We start from the raw sequence: 4,502 nt of genomic DNA, 5'->3' as shown, positions 1-4,502 counted from the left end.
TTCTTTGGTCATTTATTGTTAGTAAGCAAAGACTTTGGAACCCATTTAAATTTAATTCCATATTACTAGGATTCATTCTTTGTAAATAACAAGTATCAATTTTATGACCAATTTTGCCACAAGAATAACATTCAACATTAGGCAAAAATTTCTTTTTAACTAATTGATTTTGCACCTTATTTCTATTCAAGAAATTCTTTCTAGGAGCATTTTTCAATTTAAAACAATTTGGTCTAATATGACCTTTAACTCCACAAAAATGACAAGTAGGCACAAATTTTGATTTTGCATGGATATCTCTAGCCTTTCTGTGATTAGATACAAGTTCGGCACTATTCACGCAATGAGTTTTAGCAAGTGAATGTTTAGGCCTAAACTTTGATTTTTCAAGTTTATTCACAAAGTCCACATTACGAGCACAATTTGGTCTAGCATGCATGAAATCATTCACGCACAAACTTTGAATTTTCATGAATATGTTTAATTTTTTCATACTTTGGCACAAAATTAGATACATTAGGCAAAACATATTGAGACATATAAGGGATGACTTTAACAAAAGTAGTGCTTTTAGAAGTAGAAGAAGAATTTTCATTCACATAGTCTAGTCCTTTTTTATCACTAAAGGGTTTACCCACATCAATAATTTTATCCAAGTTTTGTGCACCAATAGTGAATTCCTTTATAGACTCTTTTGCAGTTACAAGCTCTTTATTAGCAAACAATTCTTTCTCTTTAAGAATATGTAAAAGAACATTTTTCTCATGAATATCACATTCAAAAGTTTGTAATTACTTGATGTTTCTTTGGAAAAAAGTCAAGTAATAACCTTTTAGAAAAGAAAATGTCAAGTAAAAGGGTTAAAAAAGTGGAGATTAACAGAATATTTTGAATATTTTCACGTGAACCATTACTTGATATGTTTTTCGCGTCAAGTAATATAAGGTCTTAAATATAAGAAGCTCTTACTTAACACATTTTTTATGTAAAGTAAAATATAAAAAATAATTGACTTATTATTTTAACAACACTAGCTATCAGGCTTCACACATAACATTGCCAATGCCAGCCCTAGCTTACGCCACCTGAACATCTGAGCCCCATGAACTACAGTCGTCGTTTCAGCCACCTCACCACCGACAAAAGTATTAGGTCGACGTCGGATTTCACGAGTCACTCAATTAGCCGCACTGCGAGATAACGCTAGTCCTCATCGTTTCGTCCGCCAGCCTCGCCGCTCTCCCTCTTCTATTCCACCGTCGGTCGAGTGTGTGCAGTTGTCGCTATGTTCGTTCTTCGGCAGAATTGATTCTTGGGTAAGGTTGTTGAGATTCTTGAAATTTCTTTGTTACCCATTAAAATTTGGGCTTTGTTTTTATACCCATTGTATTTGGGTCGTGATTCAAGTTTAGAAGGGGGATTTGCAACCAAAAGCGGGCTGTTCAGCGGATTCGAGCTTGTTTCCGGCAAGAATTTTGGTATGATTTGGGGCTTTATAACTTTTCGGTTTGAGAGTAATTTATACGAATTAAGTTATTAAGATTTGTTGTTGATTTTGGCATGATTGAATGCTTAGGAGTGTGAACCTAAAGGTTAAAATTTATTTTGGTTCATGTACTAGGATTTATTTGATTATCATGAATGAAACCTTATCTTCATTCTTACTTTTCAGTTGAAGCATTTACCACCATACTTATCTCTGCATTTAACCATTTTATTTTATTCTGCAGAGTCTGAATGATCTATTTTTCACGAATCTGAGGGCTTGTTAGTTTAGGAATTAGCCATGAAGAATTGTAGCATCTTCTGTAATGATTTTCTTGTTTGAATGTTTGATGATGAGATTGATTTTGAAGTGTTGGAAGGAGTTGAGTTGCTATTCAATAGGTTTGAGACCGATCTTGGCAAGGTTTTGGTAAGTTTGGAGGTTAGTATTAATAGTTCTTTGTTACCCATTGAAGTATTGGTCTAATAATTGAGTTATTTTCAATTTTTAATGTTCAATTCAAAGATTTCTAGGGATTGGAGTCACTATTCAACAAAGTTAATAATGTTTGGACGTTTTGATAGATATTAAGGTCTTGAAACTCTTTTGGAATTGTTACATAGTTGCTGGAATTTGGTTTTATAACCATTATTATTATTGAAATTTTCGTTAGTTGGATTACTTAGTTGTAGTTTTGAAGTGGCATTCGAATCAAGCCACACTTTCGATAATCTATTTGAAGTTAATTGGCTATTTTGATGAATGAAATTAGGTCCTAGGAGTTTACTTAAATTTGGATTTATGATTATAGGTTATAATTCTGGACTTTTGTGGCAGAAACTTATTTTTTTAATTTGTAATTTTTGCATTTGTAATTTTGCTATCATATTTTTTAAAATTTGTAACTAGAGTGGCTAGCCTTAGATTCAAATTATTTTTAAATGAAAACTTGCATGTCTCTTATTTGATTCTAATGATGTGTTTCTAATCTGGTGATAGATTTTGTTGAAGAGTGTATGGTGAGACACATTTGGTAAAATTTCTTATATATTTGATTAAGTTTTAGCAAGATTAACACATTTCATATTCTGTTGAACTTAGACTTGTTGTGCTACTACTTAGTTGTGGGAATGAGTGTTGCATACATAGAAATTTTTTATTGCTTGTAGATAAGATTGGGCTTCCAATATTCTCTTCTACTCATTGATTCCTGTATTAGTTTTCTATTAAAGATGCACTTTGATTGCCTTTATAGAGGGATTACAACTGTGTCAAGTCGCTTTCGCTTGAAAGTTGTGAAAGTTGGGGGAAAAGTATTTGCGTTTTTCTATTTTAAATTTTAGCATATGCTTGATTTGTTGATAATCTTCTTCCTCTTTATTTTATTTTCTCAAATCTCTCCCATCTTCTTCCTTTGTTTTGCAGCTAAAAGTAATTGTTCCTCCCGGAGTTGGATATGGTCAAAAGAGAATGAATGAAATCCCAGCAAGTCTCTAATTTTAAGTTGCAGGTATTTTTTAAGTTTCGAGTATGATATTTTTTCATTGTATAAAGTAAACCAATCATGTAAATTTTTCCTTGTGTGTGACTTTTTGTCATTGTTGTATCTTAACAATTATTTCTATATTTTGAAATTTGATGTTATCGCCATTTATTCTATTTTACAAGTTGACTTTTTGTCATTGTTGTATCTTAACAATTATTTCTATATTTTGAAATTTGATGTTATCGCCATTTATTCTATTTTGCAAGTTGACTTGCTTAAACATGGCTTGTCTGACCCTTAGTTCTCGATCTTTAGACTTCAAAACTCGATATATAGATTAAATAATGTACTTTATTGAGAGGTTACTTATTAAACAATTTGTCACTTTTATGTTTGTTGAAAGTTGAGTTTTGTATACAAAAGCAATAATTGAGATTTTATTTTGTGCATGTACATGTGAAAGAGAAATATTATCCTCATTTGTGAGGAGTGTTAATATGAAAGGTCATAGTTGAACATATGGAATTTTTAGTGAATATATTGAGTTGATAGATGTTAAATGTAAATGTTTATTTAGTTGATGTAATTATATTGTTGGAATACAAGGCAGAAAATGAGAATATCAATTGGGGCATTTAATTTGAAAAAAAAAAAGACATACTTAACAAATAAAAAACGTCAAGAGTTATCATATATGATACGTAATCAATGTCAAGAATTAATAAACTTGACATACCACCTATGTCAAGTGTATTATCTTTCTTGACACGGAAATTGTATCACGAAACATTTGTCTTGGTGTTTTTTTGAAGTCAAGTTATCACATCATACTTGACAGTCGAATACTCAACGCTTTCATAAGCGTCAAGTATACCCTTTACTTAACATTAGAAAAATATTACGTAATCCAATTTCTGTAGTAGTGTCTATTCTTTAAACAATAATTTTTATCTATCAAAGATTTATTTTCAAGAGATAATGCTTTATACTTCTTTGAAAATGAATACAATTTTAAGTAATAAGTAATTTAAACAATAAACTCATGGAAATAATTTCATTTTGAATTAAATAAGAAGATAAGAATCACACTTTAAAGTACCCTATTTAATAGTAATAAAAGATTGGTGATAAATATAGAGAATTTAAAACTACCAATCCTTGTGAGGATTTTTATGCATTCCCTATCCCCTCCCCGTAAGGATTTTTAATCCCCGTCCCTGCCCCATTCCCCGTCTTGGGGGATCAGGGTCAGGGATTCGGGTTCCTGCGAGGAAAAATCCTCGCTTTTTATTTTATTATTTTTATTACCTAAAATTAACTAACATTAGTATTTATATTGAAATTGTAAATTTTATGTAATAAATTAGTATTATTGTTACATATATATGTTTAAATTAACAATTAAAAAAGTATTTTAATGTTTTTTATTATAAAATTTATTATATTAGAAAATTAAAATTAAAAAATTACCATCAATAAACAATAAACTATGATTTTCACTGATTATTTTGCTTGCTATCATACATGTAA

General features: G+C 30.2%; 1 long non-coding RNA gene across 3 annotated transcripts; it reads left to right on the top strand.

The window, feature by feature from the left end:
* The first annotated feature begins 1,031 nt into the window (after positions 1-1,031).
* LOC120082531 lies at positions 1,032-3,229 on the top strand. Of its 3 annotated transcripts, none has more exons than XR_005483205.1 (3): positions 1,032-1,316; positions 1,408-1,927; positions 2,912-3,229. It is a non-coding gene; the product is annotated as an uncharacterized LOC120082531 (long non-coding RNA). The 3 variants fall into 3 exon arrangements; XR_005483204.1 differs by having other exon boundaries at positions 1,035-1,316; positions 1,408-1,478; positions 1,731-3,229; XR_005483203.1 differs by having other exon boundaries at positions 1,036-1,316; positions 1,408-3,229.
* The last annotated feature ends 1,273 nt before the right edge of the window (positions 3,230-4,502 follow it).

The sequence above is a fragment of the Benincasa hispida genome, chromosome 8 (assembly GCF_009727055.1).
Source record: "Benincasa hispida cultivar B227 chromosome 8, ASM972705v1, whole genome shotgun sequence".
NCBI classification, from domain to species: domain Eukaryota; kingdom Viridiplantae; phylum Streptophyta; class Magnoliopsida; order Cucurbitales; family Cucurbitaceae; genus Benincasa; species Benincasa hispida.
The sequence above is the reverse complement of the archived record's forward strand: the minus strand, read 5'-3'. Positions and strand labels throughout refer to the sequence as shown.